This window comes from Mauremys mutica, chromosome 1 (genome assembly GCF_020497125.1).
Source record: "Mauremys mutica isolate MM-2020 ecotype Southern chromosome 1, ASM2049712v1, whole genome shotgun sequence".
NCBI classification, from domain to species: Eukaryota; Metazoa; Chordata; order Testudines; family Geoemydidae; genus Mauremys; species Mauremys mutica.
The window spans coordinates 203,613,771-203,641,312 of record NC_059072.1 but is presented as its reverse complement, the minus strand read 5'-3'; the positions used below and the strand labels follow the sequence as shown (position 1 = coordinate 203,641,312).

Here is a 27,542-nt window from a genome sequence, read left to right as displayed (position 1 = left end):
GGTTATATTTAGCTAATAGTGCCAATCAAAAATCACCCAAACAAACCGAAAATAAAAATTTCAGAAATGTGGAAATGAAATGATTGGAAATGTTTTTTTAAACCAGAATTATTTGTTGTTGTTGTTTTTGTTTCATTGAGAAAAAAAATCAAAACATTTAGTTTTGGTTCAAAACAAAGTATTCGCTCAGCTCTAGTTGTGTTGTTTGATTGTCACTGGTCAGATAAATCACATGGTCTGTTTCTTTCCCCTGGCTGGATAAGCGTGCAATCTTTGTGTGTGCAGATTTCAAAACTGTTTTCTGTTAACGGTCTTTGCATTTTCCACATGCATCTTAGAGACACACATGATTTATATTATTTTGTTATTCCATGATTTTATGGAAGAAAACTTAGTCATCACTGATAAAGTTTTCAGATGACACTAAAATTGGGAAATGGTAAATAATGAAGAGTGATTTGCTATATTATTATTATTCATTATTTATTTGTATAACTGAAGCTTGTAGGGACACCAGGCATGGACCAGGACCCAACTGTGTTAGGTGCTTTACAAAGACGGAATGAAAAAAGACACTCCATGCCCCAAGGAGTTTACAATCTAAGCAGGGCCGGCTCCAGGCACCAGCGCAGGAAGCAGGTGCTTGGGGCGGCCAATGGAAAGGCCGGCACATCCGGATCTTCGGCGGCAATTTGGCGGCGGGTCCTTCAGTCCCTCTCGGAGGGAAGGACCAGCCGCTGAATTGCTGCCGAAGAATGAAGCGGCGCGGTAGAGCTGCCGCTGAAGTGCCGCCGATCGTGGCTTTATCTTTTTTTTTTCCCCCCCTTCGCCTCTTGGGGCGGCAAAAAAGCTGGAGCCGGCCCTGAATCTAAGTTTGAGACAAGAGACAACAGACTACTGGGGAGTGAATACAAGGAAACAATGGAACAAGATAGCTGTTAGATCAGGGCACAATTTTTTAACCTTTTTTCATTTGTGTACCCCTACAAATTTTCAAATAGAGCTGCGGATCCCGTTGGAAATCATATTCTGCAGACCCCTAAGGTGGTACGGACCATAGGTTGAAAACCACTTGATCAGAGGAAAATTTCATTTAGGAACACAGAGTTCAAGGTTCCTTCAGGCTACACAGGAGATGTTTCCAGTTATTCTAGTATAATTATACAGGTATAGTTAAAGTGCTATAGTTACATTGGTATAAGTCCCCCATGTGAATACTCTTATTCCGGTATATAAGTGGCTATTTTCAGCTTATTTTAAGCCACTTCCAAAATGACATAAACTAAGATCATTGAAAAAAGTCATCTTGTACCTGCATAAGAGCATCCATACGGGGAGTTACACCAATATAACTAAAGCGCTTTAACATTTTATCTTATACCAGTGTAACTATCCTGTGTAGACTAATTCTGAGTAAACAAATGTGCTTTCTTGAGCTACTATTTCATTCCTCTCTTTCCACTGAATCTGCCCCATTTTTTGTCTTGTGAAGTCTGTGAATTTGAAGTCTGTGAACGCCTGTTTTACATGGGAAGAACAGTATCTGAGATGAGTACTTTAAGATTGCCCCAATCTCTAGATTCATTTGTCTTCAGGGTTTTCTGAAAACACATTTTACTTACAGCTGTCATAAGATCACAGATCATGAGCCATTTCTCAATTAAATGGACCTGTCAAATATGAGGAAACAATAAGGGCTGGTATAAAAAGTGAAAAATATTAATTCTTAAGAAAGAAAGACAGATTTCTTTTTATGAGGTAAACAGGTAGGGGACCTATATCCCAGCAAATGCCCTTGATGTCTTCCTTTCCAGTGGTAATCCCTATTCTTTTGAAAAGCTAATAAAAATGGTGTATGAAAGAAATTCCTGCGGCTGTGCAGAACTCACCCTCCTAGGGAGAGAGCCAGATGTGCCAGCTAATAATCCAGCAAACGTCCAAATCTAGGGTAGGGATCACTTGGTATCACCTAAACCAGACATTCTGTGTAGAGAGAATGCAATATTGCAGGCTGGTCACATTCACACCAGAGACATGTGCAGTCTTATTTTTTTTTAATAAAGAGGGGACACAGACAGTCAGAGACGGAGACAGAGACAGTATGTCTGTTCTGAGGAGCAAAGTAGCAGGCACACTCTTCCACATGTGCATTAGTCTGTCAGCATGGATTCTGTTATCCAGATGTTGGGATGGATCCTATGGCAATGACTGTGCAGGAAAAATCCTTAAAAAGAAATCAAATTTCAGTGATGAAATTAAGGTTACCAGACTTTTAACAATACAATAGTGTAATTTTGAAGAATGCTCTGGGGTTTTTAATTTTATTACTAATTCTAGACATAGTGCTTATTGTTGTTATTATTTGTGTATCTTTCTGTGCATCTTCCAAGTACAAATTCATTTTCCTTAAGCTTTAGCTTAAACTTACCTATCAGCTTTAACACTGGCATGCCTCAGGATAAACAATGACATACACTTTTATTAAAATGTTTCAGATCAGCTCTAATAAACTGAAGAATAACTTGTGTTATTTTGCCAATTGGGTCCAGAGTTGACAAAGTACATGTTCAAAACTGATTGGGATCTCTTCCGGTCTCCCTCCACCAATTCCTAACCCAACATGACCTCTGTTTTCATTCAGATATGTCAGTTATTAATCCAGAAATATATTTGAAGTGACAATCAAAATAAATCAACATAATTTAAGCTTACATAAATAAATAAATACATTTTACTTCCCTTCCCCCCATTAGATTGAAAACTAAATTACTGATGGCATTTGTAATTTGAAAGCAAGAGCTTTGAGTTACTAAGTATAATATGTGTTGCATACACACAAATAATTATTATAGAAGTGTAGAGCGGTCGTGATTCTTTCCCCATCAATCAAGGGGGGAGACCACGCCCCCTCACTGTAATGCTCCAAGAGCCACTCTGTTCAGGGGGGAAATTAGCCAACACTTAATTGGTGCTGGCCTTCAGTCCAGGCCAGGCAGCAATTGGGTCTGGTAGCCCCGACACTCTGCCAGAGCAGGGCAGCACACAGTTAATGGGTCTGGCCTGCAGTCAGGGAGGGTTGTGGCACATCTCTAGGCCCAGCATCTTCAATCATGATGGGGCCGTAATCAGCTAAAGGGATCTGGCCTGCTGTCAGGCAGAGCAGTAGTGAGTCTATCTGTCCAAGGCCCTCAGTTGGGGAGGACAGCAGTCAGGTAATGGTTCTGGCCTACGGGTAGGCCAAACAACCCAGCAGTCTAGGGGAGATTAGCTCTCTGATGGGAGAGTCAGCGAAACGATCTGGCATCCTAGCTTAGGCGGGTGTCAGACCAATGCAGTCCTCCTGGCCTAAAGGTGGGGAGGCTACCACCCCTGATAGTGGGGTGGTAGGAGGACATAGGCCTGCCCACTCCACTGCGTCCCAGCCCAGGGCCCTAATAGTGGCGGAGTGGTCCACCACTGGGTCAGCGGGGAAATCCGGCCACAATGCACTGGCTGGCTTACAGTCAGTAACACAAGCAAACCCTGTTTGGCTTCCCTGGGCTCCTTCCTATGCTCCCCAGTCTGGGGGTACCTGGATTCCAGGATTGTCGTTCGCTTGCTGGGGTATACGGCTAGTGGCAGCCCCAACAGCTCCTCAGTGTCCCTAGTGTCTGGCAGCTCCAGAAGCTCCTCCAGGTCTCTGGCAATATAGCAGCCTCTGTCAGGTCTGGGCTCCAGCAGCAGGGATGGGGGGGGGGTGGAATGGGGGGTCCTGCTCCTTGCCCCAACTGAGCTGGAGGGCCTGCCTTTTATAGTTCCAGTTCCTGTCCTGTCCCTCTGCTTCCAGCAGCCACGAGTGTCCCAGTTCTGCCCATCAGGGGGTGGTCATGGTTCTCTCCCCATCAATCGTGGGAGAGGGGGAGACCATGCCCCCTCGCTACAAGAAGACAAGTCTTGGCTTTCTCTCTGTTATGCTTGGTCTCTGTGGCCCTGCTTCCACAGTGAGCTCCACATGGGCACTGGGATGCAAAGCCTCATTGATTTCAGTGGGACTCATGGGGTGAGGGACAGATCCTTTTGTAGGATCCTGACTTCAGAAGGTTCAGTAATAGCAAAAATCATGCACTATTGGCTTGAAATGATAATCACAAAAGAAAGGGAGAGCATCTGTGAATCAACATTACTTTAATGAGATAAATTGTGTGGTTGCTCATCTTGACTGTAAATCTTCTATGAGGCCCCAGGAATGCAATATTTACATAAATTGATTCTGACACTCAAATGTTACTATCCTCACATTCACCAGTCCTTGATAAGCAGAGGCTGCTGTACTTCCTGTTATTAGAGAAAGTGAGACCCCCCAGGTACAGGAAAACTTGCATAGAGCATATTTTGGTAAAATTTCAGACAGTGGGAACCAGAGCTACTTTATATCAATGTTGGTTACAATTTACTGTGGAAAGGCAATCAGAAAATACACAGAAAGAACTATGGCTGCAATAAGCAAAGAAAAATGACATAGATTGTCCATGTATCATTTTTTCAGTTAGGTTGTCGGTTTAACAGGAGTTATGAGAAGTCTTGTGATTTCAATGAGAACCAAAATTCCAGATGTAGATATTTTGCTGAGCATTCTGAGAGTTGTCATAGAAACATATGACCTGTAAAAGTAAGTAGGATGCTGTCGGGGACCAGACCAGTTAGGGCCAGCTGCAGGCCTGCTCCCTGACTGGCTTCACTACTAGGCAATCAATTAGTCCAGCTACACTGCCTTGGAACTGACAGAGTGGCCACGATCAGTGGCTGATCAATGTATTGCATGCCCACAGCTCAGCTGTGCTTGCCCTTGTTCCAGTCTCTACTTCAGCCTGCTTGCATTTCCTGCTCCTGCTTTTTTCCAGCCCTTGTTGAAGAGGTGAAGACAGCATAGAAGTGCCATGCCAACCGATACTGTCAGCCAATCCCCAACCTCAAGGTAGGGGATAAGGTTTGGCTGTCCACCCAAAACCTGTGGTCCACCTGTACATCCATGAAGCTGGACCACAAGTACTTGGGGCCATCCGGTCTCCCCATCTCAAAAAAGATATATTGGAATTGGAAAAGATACAGAAGAGGGCAACAAAAATTATTAGGGGTATGGAACAGCTTCTGTATGAGGAGACATTAAAAAGATGGACTGTTCAGCTTAGAAAAGAGACCGCTAAGGGGGGATATGATAGAGGTCTACATAAAATCATGAGTGGTGTGGAGAAAGTGAATAGGAAAGTGTTATTTACCATTTTACATAACACATGAACCTAGAATTGCCCAATGAAATCAATAGGCAACAGGTTTAAAGCAAACAAAAAGAGGTACTTCTTCACAATGCACAGCCAACCTGTGGAACTCATTGCCAGGGGATGTTGTGAAGGCCAAAAGTATAACTGGGTTCAAAACAGAACTAGATAAGTTCACGGAAATCAGGTTTGTCAGTGGCTATTAGCCAAGATGGGCAGGGATTCAACTCCATGCTTTGGGGTGTCCCTAAACTTCAGACTGCCACAAGCTGGGACTGGATGACATGGGATCACTCAAAATCTCTCTGCTCTGTTCATTCCCTCTAAAGCAACTGGCACTGGCCATTGTCAGAGGAAAGGATACTAGGCTAGATGGACCATTGGTTTGACCTAGTATGGCCGTTCTTATGTTTAGATATTTTCCTCTGCCCATCATATCTCTCAGACCTGGATTTGGTTTCACCAGCTGCTCTTCATCCAGGTGCTAATCCTATTCCATCACTGGGAAAACTGGGTTGAGAAGTATCTGAAAGGTCTCTTTAATTTTGGAAAATTACTATGACGCTGTCAAGCTTGCTAACAAACTCCAATCATCTGTCTGAGGCTGTTGCATTCTCAGGAGGGATTCTCAAGAATTATCTAATTTTACATTTGTACCACTCTAGTGCTTATCAAAACCATCCAAAAGGGTACTCAGCCAAAACCACAGTTTTGCCTGGTTCAGTGGTTAAGTCACTGAATTTTGCTTAGATTTAGTATCAAACCATAATTCCCCTTCCTAGTACCTAAAACTTGACCCCTCTTCATTGATAAGGAGAACATATTTGCAATTAAGCCCAAGTTTCTTGTGGCTTTGGAGTCTTGTTGAAAATTTCACATTGTTTATTCCCAGCAATGTAGTCTCCTGTGCCTATTGCTTGTGCCCCCATCTGTCCATTGATGCCCTTTTGTTATTCCAATGCCTTTTTTGAATGCCTTTTTCTAGTTTGAGTTATGTCGAACTGGCTCTTCCTGTTTGTATATGAATAGTAGCTTCCATCACATACATTCACCGCTACCCCGACCCCTCCGTTTTACAAATTTTGCAGGTGTCTAGAATTAGTGAAGATTTTGCCTGCTTCTGGCGGAAGATATATAACTTCAATACTGTCATTCCTTTAAAAATTCCAGGAGCAGCAGCACAGCAGCAGGTTTATTGTGTGCAAAGCATGGCACACATATGAATTGTCCATCCTGCACTGCTTTTTCCACATTGATTCCATTGCAAGTGCTAATAAAATGGAGTGGGGGGTGGGAAGGCAAGAAGTGCTTTAAGGAGGCTAGCCACACATGTATTTGGACTTGAAACTTTGGTTGCATGCTGGCTGCTGTTATCTTTATTTAAACCAGGAGATACAAAATAAAGGTTAATTCTGAAAATCATCACAGTTATTTCATAGATTTTAAGGCTAAAGAAAACCATTTGTGATCATTAGGTCTGCAGGTTTGTCACAGTGGGAAAAATGATACGGATACTGTGATTTTTCTCTTTGTCTGTGACTTGTCTTTGTGTCCATAAACTTTCATGGGTGAATACCCACTTGGTCAGACGCATGTGTCTGACGAAGTGGGTATTCACCCACGAAAACTTATGCTCCAATACTTCTGTTAGCCACAGAACTCATAGTCGCTTTTTACAGATCAAGACCAACACGGCTACCCCTCTGATACTTAACAATGTATAGTTGACTTTTATTTGTCTCAGCATTTTTAAATAAAAAATCACAAAACCCTTGACTTTACTAAACTTACCATGACTGCTCTGTGGTTTTTGATTAAAAAATGCCGTGACAAATCCGCAGTCCTGGTGATCGTCTAGTCCTGCTCTTCTGTATAACACAGGCCGTAGAATTTGATCCACTTTATCCCTGCCCTCCCACTGCAGACAACTGGGATTACACACACAAACAGGTGACAGCAGAATCCGAGCCACTATAATTGAACAAAGTACACCTACGCTTACAGTCCGAAAAAACAGCAAAGAGTCCTGTGGCACCTTATAGACTAACAGACGTTTTAGAGCATGAGCTTTTGTGGGTGAATACCCACTTCGTCACCCACGAAAGCTCATGCTCTAAAACGTCTGTTAGTCTATAAGGTGCCACAGGATTCTTAGTCTGGATCTGTAAAAGCAGCAAACACGGCTACCCCTCTGATACTTCACAGTCTGAAAAAAAAATCTTGTATAAATTGTGATAATTACCAAAGAGGTTTGACGTGGTATCATATGTTGAACCAGGGAAATGAAATGGCTTTGAGTCATTTGAATTCCCTTTTGGTTTCATGTGGCAGATATCCATAAATCATACAGTTTGCAGTTTGGGCTGTTGGAATGGCGCTCGCTCTCTCTGTGTGTGTTTTAAAGGTAAAATGAATTCATGTAGATGGGTTTAGGTACATATTCTAGAGGCTCCCTTTATATTGTTTTGCTTGAGCTGCTACTATCAACAGAGGAGCTTTGGAACAAATTGATAAATTAAATAGCAATAAGTCACCAAGACCTGGTATATACACACACATGTCAATCACTCAGTAGACTCAGTTACTCATCCAGAGCAGGGGTTCTCAAACTGGGAGTCAGGACCCCTCAGGGGGTTGTGAGGTTATTACATGGGGGGTTGCAAGCAGTCAGCCTCCACTCCAAACCCTGTTTTGCCACCAGCATTTATAATGGTGTTAAATATATAAACAAGTGTTTTTAATTTAGAAGTGGGGGGGCGCACTCAGAGGCTTGCTGTGTGAAAGGGGTCACCAGTACAATAGTTTGAGAACCACTGATCCAGAGGACTAGAGAGCAGCAACAGAGTGCTGTAACTTTCTCATCCAGGGGTGGGAACCGCCCCCACCTTCCCCCCCCCGCCCAAGCGCAGCAAGTTTCAGCACTGTAAAGTGCCAGTGTAAACAGTGCACCAGTGCTGGGAGCCGCGCCTCTTGTGAAGGTGGGCAGTGCTTTAGCATTGCCAGTGTAGACCAGCCCTAAGACTGGTATTGTTGAATATATTTACTAATTATCTGGAAAAGTAAGTGAGCAGTGAGGTAGCAAAAATGTGCAGATGACGCAAAGTTATTCAGGTTAGTCAAAATTAAATGAACTGTGAAGAAATTCCAAAGGCCAAATCTTCACAAAGTCAGGTGATAGGGCAGCATGGGGACAGATGAAATTGAAGGTAGTTAAATGCAAAGTAACCCACATTGCATAAAACAATTTGAGCCATGCATACACGTTATTGGGATTTCAAGAAATATATTAAACATGGATTCCGATACAGATCTTTGGGCACACCACCTCCTTCCATATTTAAAGTTGGCCTCCTACTCTTTGTTAAACCAGCTTTTAATTCATGACAGAACTTTAACCTCCCCCCATGAGTGCATATTCTTCTCAATAGGAGACATTCTTAAGGGCTCCTGTGGAACCATGCTGCCACTTAAATGGAGAGTCCAGCTGTAGTGTGTGTAGGGTGCAGAAAAGGGAAGCTTCAAAATGTAATGCAGCTATATGCAATGTTACATTTCTGACCGGAGCTCCAGGGAAGCAAAATAGAGGGGTGCCTGTGGATCTACCTGGACCAGTGCACTCAGTCACTCACCCACACACTGCAGTTGCACCTTATAAATAATCATAATAATAATGCCATACTTGCTGTTGATGCCACTATCATTGCCTGTTGTGTTTATCTGGTTGTTAATGGGTTTGTTGAGTGGGATGGGTATGGAACCAGCTACTGATACAGAGAATCATACTTGTATAGTGTTGTTTTTTAAATATGAAGATATGTTGGACTCAATTTGATGCAGAGGAGAATTCTGATTATCAGTGAATCATTTGAGGTATTTTTACAGTATGTTCCCAGCTGATTGCATTTGCTGTCTCCTAGCCCTGTAAAAATGACCTATTTTACTTCTATGGGTTCAGGAATAGAGAAGTGGGATATAAAACAAAAGCACTGAATAGTTGCTGTTCAGTGACATATTAGTAACCCAAGTCTAAATTGCATCCATAATCAACTTAACTTATAACCTCAATTTTTCTTTTAGTTTTTATTATTATTATTATTATTATTGTAACCTGTTTGGCCAGGTTCTTATGTGATCTTATAGAACGTCTTTTAAAATGAGCTTTGAGGTTTACTTGTGGCTCCCACAGGATTTTTTTTTCTTCAGTATGAAGTTTCCACTTGGATAGCATGTCTTTATTTGTGTCTGAATTCAGTGCTCAGGAAAGACACTAGACTGACAATACTGGAGACTAAAGTTCTCTATTTATCCACAGAACAAATACAGAGCAGTCCGTGGCAGTGCAAGCTTCCTGAAATTGCTGTTGGCACAGGTCAAAATTTGTTCATCTGAATGATTTCCTAATAAATATGCCCTTTTTGTAAAACTGAAACTTAAAATTTTTAAAATTTCAGTTTTTCAGAAAAATTTTGATTTTCCTTTGGGAGCATTGAAATCATGGCTCCCCAGCTGCCTGCCTGGAAGGTTCTTGTCAATTTCATCTTCTGCCTGGCGAAACTGGCAAGCTTTCCCTGAGGGCTGCCAAGGCTGAGTGCTTTGACTCCTTAACTCTCTGACTCTCAGCCTTCTACCTAGCCCTGGGTCCAGAGAGGCGGAGAGCCTGGGCACTCAGCATCTCCTGCTGCAGAGCTGGGGGGAGGTGAGAAGGCTGAACATGCCAGTTCTCCGCCTCCCTGGCATCTAAGCTGGAAGGCTCTTGTCAATTTCTAGTGGGCAGTGGGGAAACTGAAAAATTCTGCTTCTGTTCTCCCAAATAGATTTTTTTCTTCAAAACTCTCCCTACAAAAAAAAATTAAAAAGAAAATAAAAAATTTAAAAAATTGCATTTTGACATTTTGTCCTGGGTTGGGACAATTCTCTCTCTCCCCCTCCCCCCAATGTGAAATTGTTTTACAGAAAGGGATTTCCATTTTTCAGGCCAACTCTACTTGCTCTGCCAGTATGCTTCACTCCTGACCTGAAACAAACATTGGCAGGGGTGAAAGGGTAATTCTGTCTCTTTATCTATACTATGTTTGCCAAAAGTGGGCATAATTACAGTGGCGGTTTCTGAGATGTAGATACTTGTTCATTGGGAACTGATCCAAGACTGTCACCTACATGTTGTATAAACCACTGAATAGCCAGCCATCTGCTGGTAACAACTTTTGATCAATACTGAACTGAGCTGGATTTAAAATAACTTTGTGGAAGGCTATGTGTCCCATTTCTAGTCTCCCAAGCTAACCTGTGCTCCAATATCATATCTTTTCTTAAGAAACCTACATAATACCGATACCACACTTTTCTTTCAGTCTCCATTACTATTAGTTTATGCAGACCATCCCAAATTCTGCTTTCAATTACCTCTGTTCAACCTAAGTGATTTGAATCAGATCATCCATGTTATTCAATTTGGTTTGAATATGGCTATAACTCAGGGCCGCCCAGAGGGGGGGGCAAAGGGGGCAATTTGCCCCGGGCCCCGGGCTCCGCAGGGGCCCCCAAGAGAACAGCGGAGGCTCCCGCCTCCGCCCCTCTCCTGGAGCCTCAGCGCATCAAGCGCCGAGTCTCCGCCGGGGCCCCTGAGCCCCGCCCCGCTCAGAACCGCGTGGTGAGGGGGCGGGGCTGGGAGCTCCGGGCTGAGCTCAGCTGCCTCCGCTCGGCGTGGAGCTCCCAGCCCCGCCCCCTCACCACGCGGCTCTGAGCGGGACGGAGCTCAGGACCCGCCGGCCACACGCTGCGGCTGTTCCGGCGAGGCGCTGAGACTCCGGGTGAGGAGGGAGCCGGGAGTAAGAGGCTGGGGCCGGGGGGAAGCGGGACCCGCCGCCGAAGCGCAGCCCGGTCTTCGGCGCCGGGGGGCCCCTTCCGTTCCGGGACCCGCCGCCGAAGTGCCCCGAAGACCCGCGGCGGGGCCCCCCCTCCGCCGAATTACCGCCGAAGACCAGGCTGCACTTCAGCGGCGGGTCCCGCTTCGGCGGTAATTCGGCGGCGGGGGCTCCCACCGCGGGTCTTCGGGGCACTTCGGCGGCGGGTCCCGGAACGGAAGGGCCCCCCGCCGCCGAAGACCCCGGGCCCCCGGAATCCTCTGGGCGGCCCTGCTATAACTGCCCACTCAGTGTCACCATTCTTCTAAGATGCACCTGTTTCTTGATTTAGAGTAAAGATTTTCACTTTCTACAGTGAGAAACCTTATCTCTGATTAGTTCTATCTGTTCATGATGTCCCTTAGGTAAGGTCTTTAGTTATGAAGCCCTCTCTAGCTCAGTCTCTCTTTGTTCTTTGCAAATACTTCTTTCCTGAACTTGACACTAAATGACTTGTATACATATAGGCTGACTGCTTCTCTAGTGGAGAGAGATATTCACTCTTTAAGGGGCTTCTATATTGAAAAGGAATAGACACTTGCTACCCTCAGCCATAACAATAAAATAGATGGTGAAAAATCCCACCAAATATATTTACAGCTACTATCTTGGATTAGGTCCATCTGAGTAATCACAATGGCAAGTTTTACAGCTTTAAAATGTGTTTTGAACAATAAAATCTGTGGTTCTAATACACAGTGATGCTTTCCAAGCCACAGGAATTAGCTCTTTAGGTTTACAAAATTCAAGATGGCAGCTGTGTTTTCATGATTCCTGGGGAATGTGAAAAATGTAGCTTTTGGTCTCATGGGACATGATACTTTAAAAAGATACAGAACTCTATTTTGTATAGTAATTTTCATTTCACTAGTACTTATAGGTTTACAAGCAATTTTAGAAAGCATATATAACCATCCTGTATTTTTAAGAGCATGGAATATTCTGCTTTAGTGCTCTGTCAGTGCTTGGCTGAGCCTGTTAAGTAAATACATGTGAATCAGTTCTTTGAAAAAAAGAAAGAACCAAGTTTCTCTTAAAGGGATTCAAATTCACAACTTCATTATTTACATTGATGGTATCATTGCTAACTAGTATTCATATGCCTCCTACAGATGTGAAATTTTTGCGGACAAGGAGGCATTCTTCGCTATTTGCAATATATGGTGAATAACTTACATTTATAGTGTAGTTTTTATCCTGAAGGAATCCCAGATTGCTTTACAAACTATTTTTATAGGAATCACTTCACTCATCACTGAAATGGAGCCAGTTCTGGGGTCTAACATGGCAAGTGTTCAACAATAATTTAAACTGCAAAACTTCTGCTAAATTGGAACAATTACACAGATTTCAACATTTTTGATGACGTTTCCCATTAAGGGCCAGATTCTCAACTGGTGTAAACTGGCATTTAGCATCATTGACTTCTGTGGTGTTACACTGATGTACACCAGCTGATGAGCTGTCCCTAAGTATTTTTTTCACTCTATAAAGGTTTTCAAGAACTTCAAAAGCCACTTCCATTCAAATTCACACTTATGAATTATGCAGCAGCTGCCAGAAGAAAAGGGCTCCAACATCTAGGAATGAGCACACAGCTCAGAACGTCCTGACTCCTATTCTCACCTCTGCCACTGTCTGTCCTTAATAATGCTTTCCACTTTTATAGCACGTTGCAAAAAAAAAAAAAAGGCCACATTCAGAGTCCACATTGGTTCGTTTTAGGATGACAGAAAACAAAACAGACATATTCTTGCTTTCACCAAGTGGACACATGGAAGGGCACCCCAGCCCAGAAAGTAGACTGCAGAGGCTAGGAAGGGGGCATAACCAGGGTGACCTCTTTATGTTGATTTTAAGTAAAAGATGTTTGATAATGAGAAGACTGGATGGATGGTCCAGTGGCTAGGGCACTAGCGTGGGAGTTGGGAGACATGGATTCAGTTTGTTGCTCTGTCATTGGCTTCCTGTGTGTCCTTGGGCAAGTCACTTAGGCCTGGTCTCCACTGGGGGGGATTGATCTAAGTTATGCAAGTTCAGCTATGTAAATAACATAGCTGAAGTCAATGTAGTCACCGCGGTGTCTTCACTGCGATGAGTCGACAGCTGACGCTCCCCCATCGACTCCACCTGCGCCTCTTGCTCCAGTGGAGTACCGGAGTCGACAGGAGAGTGCTCGGCGGTCAATTTATCGCATTGACCCCCATTGGATCAATTGCTGTCCATCAATCCTGCGGGTAACGTAGACAGCCCGTAGTCTCTCTGTGCCTCAGTCCCGTCTGTAAAATGTGGATATCAATGCTCCCCAACTTGCCTGGGTGTTGTGAGGATAAATGCACTAAAGATTGTATACATTCTATGAATAGATTTCAAAAACTGCCATGATAGTCACTTTGATAGTTTTTGGCTATGTCTCTGTTTTAAGATATGAAAGAAATTTGTGATTTCATATTTTAGGCATCCAAGATAGTGTTGGATTGTTGGTTTGCCAGAGGGCTATTTTGTTTTTGTTTGTGATCCATTCAAATATCTGCAAATACTGGGTCAGTTCTGCAGTTCTAACTCACTTCTCACTTCATCAAAACTCCCATTAAAATAAATGGGATATTTGCCTGAGTTAAGGACTGAACAATTTGATCTGGTCTGCATAGATGCTACAAACTTTGTGCTCTATGCTAAGGAAAATTGTATTCTGAGGAAATGAATCAACAGTTCCCTTTCAGCAATGATGTTTTTATTCTAAAAAGTATGCGAAGTCTTATGATCTAGTAAAATATATGACATGACAGAAAGCTCTCCAATACATATTTGTAGTCTCTGGGTTCCTATAATCCAGGAACTTTCCGCTGGATCTAGTTGTCCTCTTCTGAAGGCTTTTATTGTGAGAGACTTCAAGAATGAGGACCATCACACAGTGAGGGGAGTTGTGTTGAATAGGATAGGTATATATAAGCACTGCCTCCCCCACGCGAGAAACTGGAGAGTAAGTTCATGCTTTCAGATGCTTTATTGTATATTGCTAGTGATCTTGATGAATGTGTCACTCTGTTCCTCTCTTGACTTATGTTCATATAGTATGTATTCTCACTATTGTATGCTTTACAGTTAGTGTAAGCGTTACAATCTAGTTTGTGTGTGTGTGTGTGTGTGTTTTGAGTGAGCTAAAATGACTTTATTTTAATAACAGTTCAATCTTGGAATTCCTGCCTATAGCAGTAGGACTGCTAGTATTTGAGTTTTTGGCTTTATAGACCCAGGAAAATTGTTCTAGAGCCAAAAGTGTGACTTACTTGGCTGGCGGTAGAATTTCCTCTATCTATCTCACTCTGCATGTGGTAGAACTTAAGACATTATTTCATTTATGACAGGCAAATAGTTTGCAAAAAAGAAAAAAATCTACTTGAACATTGATGTTAAGGATCTGTGTCACATATGTGTAGGTGTAAACCCATTACACACCAGGCTGATATAGAGACCTCTGTCCACAGGCAAAGTTCTCATAGGATTGTTTTCTGAAACACCTCACCGAAATGAACACAAGAAACTCTCTGTTTAGTATGTGTAGGGACTGCAAAGTGATGATAGAATCAATAATTACTAGGGCTGTCAAGCGATTAAAAAAATTAATCACGATTAATCGTGCAGTTAAAAGAATTAATTGCAATTAATCACATGATTAATCATGCTGTTAAACAATAATAGAATACCATTTATTTAAATATTTTGGATGTTTTCTACATTTTCAAATATATTGATTTAAATTACAACACAGAATACAAAGTGTACAGTGCTCACTTTATTTTTTATTACAAATTTTTGCACTGTAAAAAACAAAATAAATAGTATTTTTCAATTGACCTAATACAAGTACTGTAGTGCAATTTCTTTATCATGAAAATTAAACTTACAAATGTAGAATTATGTACAAAAACCCCTGCATTAAAAAAAAAAACAATGTAAAACTTTAGCGCCTACAAGTCCAATCAGTCCTACTTCTTGTTCAGCCATTTGCTCAGACAGACAAGTTTATTTACATTTGCAGAAGATAATGCTGCCTTCTTTTTGTTTACAATGTCACCTGAAAGTGAGAACAGGCATGTGCATGGCACTGTTATAGCTAGTGTCACAAGATATTTACATGCCAGGTGCACTAAAGATTCATATGTCCCTTCATGCTTCAACCACCATTCTAGGGGACATGCGTCCATGCTGATAATCATCCAAAGGAGTGTAGACTGACGCATGTTCATTTTCATCATCATGAGTCAGATGCCACCAGCAGAAGGTTGATTTTCTTTTTTGGTGGCTCGGGTTCTGTAGTTTCTGCATCAGTGATGCTATTTTAAGACTTCTGAAAGCATGCTCCACACCTCGTTCCTCTCAGATTTTGGAAGGCACTTCAGATTCTTAAATCTTGGGTTGAGTACTGTAGCTATCTTTAGAAATTTTACATTGGTATCTTCTTTACATTTTGTCAAATTTGCAGTGAAAGTGTTCTTAAAACAAACAACATGTGCTGGGTCATCATCCAAGACTGCTATAACATGAAATGTATGGCAGAATGTAGGTAAAACAGAGCAATAGACATACAATTATCGCCTAAGGAGTTCAGTCACAAATTTAATTAACGTATTATTTTTTTAGCAAGCATCATCAGCATGGAAGCATGTCCTCTGGAACAATGGCCAAAGCATGAAGAGGCCTATGAATCTTTAGCGCATCTGGCATGTAAATATTTTGTGACACCAGCTACAACAGTGCCATGCAAATGCCTGTTCTCACTTTCAGGTGACATTGTAATGAAGATGTAGGCAGCATGATCTCTCGTAAATGGAAACAAACGTATTTCTCATAGTGAGTAGGACTGAGTGGACTTGTAGGCTCTAAAGTTTTACATTGTTTTTGTTTTTGAGTGAAGTTATGTAACAAAAACCCTACATTTGTAAGTTGTACTTTCATGATAAAAAGATTGTACTACAGTACTTGTATGAGGTGAATAGAAAAATACTTTTTCTGTTATGATTTTTATAGCGCAAATATTTGTAATAAAAATAATATAAAGTGAGCACTGTAAGCTTTGTATTCTATGTTGCAATTGAAATAGATATATTTGAAAAAGTAGAAAAACAAAATATTTAATAAATTTCAGTTGGTATTCTAATGTTCAACAGTGTGATTAATCACGATTAATTTTTTAATTGCAATTAATTTTTTTGAGCCCTAATAATTACATGTCAGTTTCATTCTAGGGGCCAATAGTAATGATCTTCAAATGGTGACTGAAGGTTGGGCATTGAAGTATTGTGGGGGTTTCATTGTTTTAAGTTGTATCGATGTGGAAGTATTTAAAGGTTGACCTCATATTCCTATATAGTTACATTTATAAACAAAATAAAACTTTATAAGAAATATTTCTAGAAATGTGGGAACTGATTAGCTCATTGTTTAATGAAGCTAATCAAAGATGATGAATTCTTTAGGAGATGTTGAGCATAAGATTATTATTATTATTATTTATTATTAAGTTCTGATAATGTGTTCAGTGCTGCATAATACACACACTTTTATAATTTATTATTTCTATTGTAGTGGCTAGTAGCCTCAGGTATGGACCAGGACCCCATTGTGTTAGGCACTATACAAACATAGAAAAAAAGACAATCCCTGCCCCAAAGAGCTTACAATACAGACTTTCCCCGACATATGCAAGCGTTCCGTTCTGAAACATCTTGCGTAACTCGAATTTTGCATAAGTCGGAAATGTATACCCGACAATTACACACACAAGAAAATACCCCCACCATCCTCCTATTTCTAGCTTATGGAACTTTTTCCATAAGTGTGGATTCGCGTAAATCGGGTTTGTGTAACCCGGGGGGCATCTGTATAAGTCTAAGACAAGAGATAACAGATGGGTATGGTCAGATGGATAGGGGAGTACAAGGAATGAGAAAGTATTGTCTAAATAGACAAGTCAGTTACGGTGGGGGAAGGGATAGAACACACAGGCAGAGTAAGCAGTGTGATGATGGCAAGCATCACATTTAATTGCATGATTGATTGATTTATTGGTGTGTTGACTTCAGAAGAGATCAGCTAACTGGAAAGAGTACACTGTGAGGCGGTAGGAAGGGTTGGTGCAAATAGCCAATCATCACTGGCCAGAGAAAGTCAAAGAACTTTCTACAAATGGAACTTCTTCCATTTGACTGGAATGTCCAGCAATCCAGAGGTCCCGACTTAGGCTACTTCTGGTCCTACCAGTCTTTGGCTGGCAGCTGTCTGCAATTTTCCTCCAAGCCACATGGTGGGGAGATGAGGAAGCTCCACCAGGACCGTAGTGTCCCAGAGTGGCAGGGGTGACACCTGCACGAAATACAGAGTTCCCTGCCCTGCAAAAAGAGTTCTGTCCTGTGACGGGATAGACACAACATAGACAGAATGCACTAGGAAACCCAGAGGAGGAAATAATTATGATTTTAAAAAAATAAATTATTAATAAAATTGATAAACATCTCACAGTAAAAAGATAGTCACATGAGACCTACTTTAATTCCTCTTGGCTGTTCACAAGTGAATTGGATTACGTAATTATGCTTTTTGATTGTTGGTGGGTATGCCAATGTTTTTTGGAAGTAATCCAGCAAGTTGATTGACTAAGGCCCTGAACCTGCAATGAACTCAGCACAAACAGAGCTCTATGCCTACACAGAGGCCGATCGGTATGAATGCAGCATGGAGTATGTTGCAGAATCAAGGTCTAAGCGATTAAGTGTCGTCACTGTGGTAAGTCAACAGTTGACGCTGTCCTGTCGACTCCGCTTGCGCTTCTCATTCTGGTGGAGTACCGGAGTCAACGGGAGAGTGCTCAGTGGTTAATTTAGATGCAATGGATCGATCACTGCCTTACTCTCTTAGGCACTTTTGAATACCTACTCCCAATATTATAATTTGAAATCCTTCCTTATTAGTTAAGGATAAGGTGACCATACGTCCCATTTTGGCCAGTACTGTCCCTTTTTTAAGTCCTGTCCCAGCCCTGATGACTTTTTTTCCAAAAGGAGGCATTTGTCCCGTTTGCTCTCGCTGACTTGATCAGTTGGTAAGAGCAAATGGGACAAATGCCCACTTTGGTCAAAAAAGTGCGTTGCAGTATGGAGGGGGCAAGTGGAGATGCCAGCCCCCGGCAGGGGGAGGCAGGGCTGGAGGGGGAGCAGGGTTCCATCATTTCTCCCCCTCCCCCACAGGGTTCCAGCGACCAGGCAACAACCTCGCTGTGAGGGGGGTTCCAGCCAGCAACAGAATGGGGGAGAGGCCTTGGGTGAGCGGCTGGGGATGTCTCATTTTCTCTTTGGGAAATATGGTCACCCTGGTTAAGGAATAGCATTTGCATGAATAGCTAGGATGAAATCCTGGGTCCACTGAAGTCAGTGGAAATTTTGCCATTGGCTTCACTGGAGCCAGGATTTCACCCTAGCTATTCATACAAATGCCCACTGACTTCAGTGGGGCTGGGATTTCACCCTAAATGACTATTTCTTTACAGATGGTGAATTGCATTACTTAAATTGCTTTCATTGTGTTTTAACAAGATCGATCATTAAAAATGTTTAGTTGTTTTTAAAGATATAGTTTGTATTTTGTGCGCTCAGATTGCTGAATTTGAATAGAGAGACTAAGCATGCTCTTCTAAGTGTAAGAAGAACACTGAAAATCTACCTTAATAAGGACTGTTAAATTAAAATTAAGAGATAGCGAGACTAAACCAGAGGATGATAACATGTGAAACAGGTGAGAGAGGGCTTAGGCTAGCTCTGGGCAAACACTTTGAGACAAACAATGTATTCAGTAAATTTATTTTCCCCCCTTGTCTGTGAATAGTCCACGAACATACAACAATTTTCTATGTATTTGTTCTCTGAAATTGTTCAAATTTTTGTGTGAGCAGATTTCTGTCTATGGATTGCTTATAAACTATTCATTATGATAATTGCAACTCAATAACCAAGCTACATGACTGGTCCCTGTAATCACATGGTATTGTTGTTTCTTGAATAGGTAACTGAAATTGTATAAACACTTCATCCAGAAACAAATGTAGCATTGCTCAATTCCCTGTCATTTTCAAAATTAATCCTCTTTTGGGACAGAACTTCCAAGAATGAGGGCTTCTGTGAGGGTAGGAGGACATACACTGGGCTAGACTTTGAAACACTCCTTCTTTGCACCCCCAGATTCCAAATGCATTTAGCCAGTGGTTCTCAACCTTTCCAGATTACTGTATCTCTTTCAGGAGTTTGAAGCCTGAGCCCTGCCTTCTGGGGCTGAAGCATGTAACTTAGATTTGTGGGGCACCTTAGATTCGTGGCACAGGCCCCATGCAGTTGCCGTGCTTGCCACCCCCTAATGCTAGCCCTGCACTTGCGATCCTCCTAACCTGTTCCACGACCCCCTGGGGGTCATGATGCCCAGGTTGAGAAATAGTAATCTAGATGATTCTGGAATCTGGAAGACATCTGCATACCACCACGTGTATCCCTGGCTGAGAACCACTGCACTAAGCTATTTATACTCTTATGTCAATGACTTAAAATAAAAATGTATCTGATTTTAAAATTACTGGGGCATGTTGCTCAACAATAGTTCTTTCTAATGAAGGGCCTAACACACAGGCTTCCTAGGTAATTCTGTACTATTATTGATTTACCACTGGTGTCTCTAATAGTAGCATGCTTTAAAGGAATTGACAAGTCCTACTGAGTTTTGTCCAGTAGTAGTTACTTAATTTGCTTGCAGAGTCATGAACTTCATTTCAAAGTGATCAAAAATGGCTGTGTGTTAGAAATACCCTACAATTAACATTCTTTAAAATATGCAAATATTTGTATCATTGCCTGCGTAAATCTAAGTATTCTGACACATAATGAAATTGCATCAACATCAGGAACACATTAAACAACTGTGATAACCACTGAGATTCTATTACATCTTGATGATCTTTCAAAATCCAGCTGATGTAAACACTGTTAAGCCTTTAGTAGCAATGATGTAATTTGCCTTGTAAACAGTTTGAGGGCTTTGGATGAAAAATATCAACCTTAGCACTACAGTTTATAAACAAGCCACCAAAAATGTACACACAGAAAAGTCACACATTTCAACAATTTGTGCCTACAAGATATTAATCAGAGATCTTTAGGTCAGGGGCGCCGTTTTTTTGTTCTGTGTTAGTACTGCATCTAGCACAATGGGGTCCTGGTCCCTGACTAGGGCTTCTTGGTGCTACCACAAGACAAATAATAATAAATATAAGGACATTTCACTCTGGCCCGAAGAGATTTGGATGCCTAGTTCTCATTAAAATTTAATGGGGACTGGGCATCTAAATCCTCGAGGTATCTTTCAAAATCTGAGTCCCAACATCCACCACAACCATTCCCACAGTACCTTGGTGGCACATTGGTTCAAATTGACTTAGAAAAAGAAGTGTGCGCCTCTTACAGATTCTGTGTATTCCTTTTAAAATTCCCATTGATGCATTTACCAAACCACACCATGCTTGTCTTATGAGATCTGATAGGGTTCGAGCCAGAGGTGGCATGGCTGTAGACAAAGCACTATAAAAAGCCTTAAAAAAACCCACCTCATCTCACAGACACTATACGGAGATCTATCCTAAAACAGCTCTCTCTAAGTAAAAAATTACAGCTTTTAATATATGCTGCTTTCCCTTCACCATTGCACTGACTACAGTTCATGTGGAGCAGAACCCTCAGTTTCATGAAAAAAAAACCCTGCTCTATAAGCAGTGTTTCACTGTAAAAAGAGGGCCTTCATGGCAAAGATGCAGAAGGCAATGCTGTTTGGGATGAGAGTGCAGAGGGGACCATTCCAAAGATGTTTTGTTTTGAGGGATATGGGGGCATGGTGACTCCTTAAAATTTTGTGTGTGGGAAGGGCTTTCCTTGTGTTATGTTCAATTGTAGAAAAAGCGGAGCTGTCCAGCAGTGCAGACAAAAGATACTACATTTTCTTGGGGATATAGAAACCAATCGCCTGTTACACAAGTGTGTGTGCGTGTGTGTGTGTGTGTGTGTGTGTGTGTGAGAGAGAGAGAGAGAAATGTTCTCCTACCACTTTCCTGGCCCCCTTCTACTAGCATTCTTGCTCATTTGCAGTCTGTATTATTTTTAACACTCGCCCATGCTGTAGGATCTAATGAAGCACTGAATGTTTCTGACATTATCCACAAATGTTAAATACAAGTGGAGCTGGGTAGATGGACGTTCTCCTTTTCAAACACATTTTGAAATGCTGCAGCCTTCAAAGCTGGCTTACATACACTGTGTCATGATACGCAGCCTTTTGTTTTGCATAAGCATTTGTTTTAATGAGGTAGCCCAATGCAGCTCATTGAAATCAAAACCATATGATGCACCCTAGGCAAAAGAAAGGCAAAAATGATACAGATTTTTGAAGAGGGCTAGTCATACCACAGGTTACCATTATTACAGAAAAAACAAGAAGAATTTTAATATAGCTGTCTGGCCAAATATATTAATTTAACTCGAATGGCCTTTTCTGATATTATAGCTGTGAGGCACAATGTTCTACTGGCAAGCATCTTCAAAACCTTTTTTAGAAGATTCATTTCAAATTATTTCTGTGCACCAGATTTTGATGGTATGTACATTTGGAAGTCCCACGAAAAAGCACCTTTTGATCATTTTGATGACCTCTTTTGTGGATTGACCTAAAATGTACCCCTTTGTATTACAATGTGTCTCGTTGTAAAATTTTGAAAATCTAGCACTTTGGTCACTGCAGGAAGCATCCTGAGGTAAACTATCTATAGAGCAGCTCTTTAAAATAAAACAAATGCGGACATGAGCCAGCACAAGAATGCACTTTTTATTTAATGTAATCCCCTTCACACAGATCAGAACCTTATATAGTTTTTTGGTCCTAGGTTTCCAAAGAGCTCACTATCCAGAAGCTCCCATTGCTCACAAAAAAAACAAAAACAAAAACCCCACCTGTTTGGTACTGAATGCTTGTGAACATCTGGACAATTCATTTAGGTGCCTAGATGCAGGCTGAGCTCATTTAAAATCTGGTTCTTGTGGTGGACGCTGAGCACTTTTGATAAACTGACCTTTATTGTGTCAATTCTTTGTCATACTTTTATCAACCGGAAAATGCTTTTTCCCCCTTAACCAGTTGTGTCCTTTTCTAGTTGACAAATCTGGGACATTTTCTCCCTTACGTGTAAGTAGAGAGAACATGATCTCTTCTGTTTTTTCTTAACACCCATGTCAGTTTACATACCAACAGCACCTTGTCTCATCTGAACATCTTTGCACAATAGTATCATCCCATGGCAGCATAGCTTGGGGACATGGCAAGCTCCAGAATTCTCAATATGCTGAGCACCCTCAGCACCCATCCATGTCCGTGAGAGTCAAGGTGCTCAGCTCCTTTCAGCAACTTGCACAACAGAGCCCATTACAGTAACTCCCCACTTAAAGTCGTCCCGTGTAACATTTCGTTGTTACGTTGCTGATCCATTAGAGAACATGCTCATTTAAAGTTGTGAAATACTCCCTTCTAATGTCGTTTGGCAGCCACTTGCTTTGTCCACTGCTTGCAGGAAGAGCAGCCTGTTGCAGCTAGCTGGTGGGGGCTTGGAACCAGGGTGGACCGGCAGCGCCCCATAAGCTCCCCGCTGCCCTAAGTTCCCTGTGCAGCAGCTGTGCAGCAGGCTATCAATTGCAGCTGTCCCTCCCTCCACTGCCATGTGCTGCTCCTGCCCTGTGCCTTGGAGCTGCTCCCCGAGACTCCTGCTTGCTGTGCGGGGGGGAGGGAAGGAAGAAGGGGGCTAATGTCAGGGTGTCCCCCTCCCCCTGCTCCTGCACACCGCTTACCCCATCTTCCATAGAGCAGGGGGGACACATGACAGGGCTCAGGACAGAGGAAGCTTGCAGGCAGCAGCTGCGGTCTCAGCAAGCTGATCTAATTAACGAGGCAGTGTTCTTAAAGGGGAAATGTGCATCTCTCTCTCACACACCCTGTGTGTTTCTGTCTCTGTCTGCCATGCTGTCTCCCCTCCCTCCATTCCTGTTGCCTTGTAGAGTGTGAGAGTTAGCCCTTAAGGGCTCAGCCAATTGCTAGTTCATCATTTAGCAGTAAGGCATTCCCTGGAAAATATCCCACCCTCTGACTCCTCCATCTCAACCAAGCTTCACAATCATAATCACTGTGTACCAGTGATTGTTAAATTGTTTGTTTAAAACTTATAGTGTGTGTGTGTGTGTGTGTGTAGTCTTTTATCTGGTGAAAAAAATTTCCCTGGAACCTAACCCCCTCATTTACATTAATTCTTATGGGGAAATTGAATTTGCTTAACATCGTTTTGCTTGAAGTCACATTTTTCAGGAATATAACTACAACGTTAAGTGAGGAGTTAAGTATTAGTTTGCTGCTGGTACAGAGCCAGAGGAATTATACTAAATCCTATTGGCTCAATACTAACTGCTCAGCATAGCTGAAGGAGGGGGGAAAGTGTCTATAAGTTGCCATCCTGCTCACCTGATCCTGGGCTGGTTGGTTCCCAGATGGTGGCAGGAGTAACTTAGAACAGCCTATAGGATACTCTAACTTGCACCAGCTGCAGTGATCCCATAAGAACCACTGGGCTGGCTGTGGATCAACAGATGCTGGTTCTATGCTAGCTGAAGCTTCCTCTACATCAAAGGGAATCCTCAGTTACCCCTTTACAGCTGCTTTGTGGTAATGCTAGAGCATAAAACAGCTGATCAGGGCCAATGATCTGACTTTATGTTCTTATCAAGGCAACATTTTAGAAAGGAAAATGATATTTTGTTTTATACCTCTTAAAATTCAGTCTCCGTTTAAAATATCCACATAACCATTTACTTTTCTCTGAATGTTTTCAATGATTTTGGAGCCACAAAAACAGTTTAAAACATTTGCGATAAGATCAGTTGAGGAAATAAAATATTAATATTTCATCCACTTCTATTGTATCACATGTTGCATTATGTTGTACTGAAACTGAATTAAAGTTTTCTCAGTCCCAAGCAAATCACAGGAACACTATAATGATTTTTTGATGTTTAACCCATATCAGAAGTTTGAGGTATATCATAGCATCTTTTCTCAGACACAGAGAGGATGAAACCCACTAATAAGGAGCCTGCCACCATGGATGGTGGTATTGTTAATAATCATCATCATGTTCATTTCAGTGGTGCCTAGTGGCCTACCAAGAATAGGTATATATTGTGCTAGGCACTGTACAGAGTAGTAGCTGTTCTCTGTTCAGAATGTTGTATCATTTCCCCTCCCTCTGATCCCATGGAAGGGCTTCTGTGAAAATATCATGCAAATGCTCCAGCCCTCTGCAGACATACAGTATTTTGGAACTCAGTATTCTTCAGGGTTGGAGAACTGAACCATTCTGCTTGCATTGTTCATGGGAACAAATCCCCACCCCTCGCTCCCAGCACCCCACATGCACACACACATTCCTGTCCCCAGCTGATAGCATGCTATCTCTGGAGCTTTGCCCATGGGGTTTTCTGTGAGAGGGCATGATAAGGCCATTGTCAATAAATTTAAGACAATTTTATGCAGTATTTTTGCTTTATGTTTCTTCCTTTGACTTGTATTTGTGTTTGGTGATACATTGCCTTTCACTCTATGAGAGAGATGGACACAGACTAAAACCTTGGATCCTTCAGACACAATTGAAATTTGTAGGGAGTGGGGTTGAGTACAGAATCATGGCCAGCCCTTATCTGGGCAATGGGCAAAACCAACCCCCTCCCAGACCTAAAGATCCCACACTTTGTGGAATTCAAAATCTGAATCCTGAGTTGGATTGTATTGCTCAGGCCCATTTCTATCATCAATACATACACATGGCTAGCAAGATGAACCGGGAGCTATTGGATTGGATACACTGCCTTTGATGCCTTCAATAGTCAATGTTATTTTAACAGGAAGTATTGTTCTTTAACTAGATATTCATCCTTCCAGTAGCACCAGCAACTATAAGAACCATTTTATTAATGGAAAGAGTATTTATCCAAGATGTAAAAGTTGTCTGTTGTAGATCAGAAGATTGATTTGTATCCACACACAATTTTCTAATGAACCTGCTTTCTAGGTTTCTTTATATAACGATTCTTTGGCATCCTGGCGGGCTAAGTTTGCACCATTGGTCACCAGCTATGTTAAGGTTTCAACTTGGCAAAGCTGGTTTTCCTCAGAGTTATATGTCTTCAAATGATTGGTTCTAAGCAGTGTTGGAGGATATCCAAACTTGTGTCGGATCTGGGTATTTTGCAACAAAATGTTCTTGTTTATAAGGATTGCCTTGCTTTTATGAAGCTGCATCTTTCTTTGTTTGCTTTATTGAGGCATCCAGCTGTAACTCTTAGTGGGCCAGATCCTGAGAGATGCTGAAGACTTGCAATGCCCACTGACTTCAGTAGAATTGATGGACAGTGCAAATCCTCAGCACCTCTTGGGATATGGCCCACAAACATCAATGCACCTTTCTCTGTGCTCAGTGGTTCTTCTCCAACTTAAGTGACTTGCCAAGATTTCTGCCAGATCATTTTACAACATCAAAAAAGTAGATTAATAGAGTTTGTACTAATTTCTCCTGTGAATCATCTTGGGGCAGCACCATTTATTTCTGTTCTGTTTTGTTGCTCTCTGTTCCTTTTCATTAGTTTGTGCTTTTCTGGGAGAGCAAATCAACCACTTCTCTCTCTAATCTCATTCTCCATGGTTTTCTTCAGGGGCTTCTTCCATTTCTACTTCCTGTAGCTGCAATCATGGGTTTTTCATGGATTTTTTAGGAACATTCCTAGTGTCTTTTATCATCCTCCATTAATCCTAGTTTGAATTTTTTTTACTTGTTTCTAAGCTTATCATTATCAGCCTACTTCCCAGCTTCCATTTGTACTCTCTGAAGCCTGGGTTCAGAAAATCATTTAAGCACAGGCTTAATTTTAAGCTTGTGCTTAATTCTCACTGATTTGAATGGGACTTAAACATGTGCTTAAATGTAAGCATATATTTCCTGAATAGCAATGCTTTCCTGAATCGGAGCCTGAGTGCATTGTGTTGGAAATTGTCTTGTCCTTATAGATTGTTCACTTCAGTCTGCTGAAAGAACACTACTCAAGGTTCTAAACTAATCACTACTTTTCCTCAGTTTCAGCCTACTTGATTTGCCTCTGCCTATGCTCAAGTGTTTTATCATTCCAACAGTTTTCAACTTAGAAACATGGGTATTTTTCATTTCCTAATGCTCTACCAAAAATCATGAACACAGATTTTATGTTGCTTAGTAGCACCATGTTACTTTTCCAAAACATGAAAGTTGTCAGATAAACTGAAATCTCTAAGAAGCAGGAAATGTATACAACAAAACACAAACATTAGAAAACCAAGAAATGCCACAGACACCTCCATGCCCTACGCTCAGTCCCCTTTAGGGCAGGGAACACAACATGTAACCCTCTGAAAACACATAAATACTGCTGTGACACTGCACCCCATATTCTTCACAGTGATATTACGATGATAGGATTATGGCATAATTATGATGCATTTTGTACAGGAGAAGTCATGTGAGATGTCATTGGAAAAGTTATGATTTGCTGAATATGATTATCCTATTTGTATGCATGTATCATTTTTGTATCTGAAGTTATGAATATGGACTATGTATCTGTATTTCAAATGTAGTTACACCTGGGTAACACTCACTAGACAAGATGCTTTCAGTCTAGATAACTGGTTGGAAAAGACAATGAGCCATCAGGAAAAACAATAGGCCTTAGGAGAAGCTTATCTCCCACTTGGGGAGCCTTCCTGAGAACACTCCAAACAACCTGTACGTAATGGCTGCTATGACTCTACAAGGATGTGTGACCAGGCCACATGATTCTGGACTCCATCTTGGGATGTCAGTATTTTTCCACAGACCGGTCTGAGAACCAAGCTTTGGAACAAAGGGGTCCCGCCATTTGAAAAAGCTATATAAGGCAGGGAGTGACATCATCTGTGGCTCTTCACTCGCCACACGAGAAGACTCCTGGAAACACTTGAGGAACAAAGACTGAACTGGGGGAAGTGCTGGACCCAGGCTAAAGGGATTTCTAGCCTGTGAATGAAACACCTGGGGATTCCAAGCTGTAAAGCAAGTGCAGCTTGCCCCTAAAGAATCTGCAGCCTGCTTGTATCATCTCTTAGGGTGAGAATCTGCTAATTCATATCCAGTCTATTTAGTATATTCAGCTTAGTTTGAAATTTTTGTTTATTTGCTAGGTAATCTGCTTTGATC

The 27,542-nt window shown here is 41.7% G+C and overlaps 1 protein-coding gene across 3 annotated transcripts in view; it reads left to right on the top strand.

The window, feature by feature from the left end:
* ERG (ETS transcription factor ERG) overlaps positions 1 to 27,542 on the top strand; it is a 210,830-nt gene that overhangs the window by 81,548 nt on the left and 101,740 nt on the right. The window contains exon 1 of one of the 3 annotated variants that reach the window (XM_045002484.1): positions 4,681 to 4,954. The exons of the other annotated variants lie outside the window; for them this stretch is intronic. The gene's annotated coding sequence lies outside the window, so the exon portion shown is untranslated. Of the gene's footprint in view, positions 1 to 4,680; positions 4,955 to 27,542 lie in introns of those variants that run through there. 3 annotated transcript variants of the gene reach the window in all.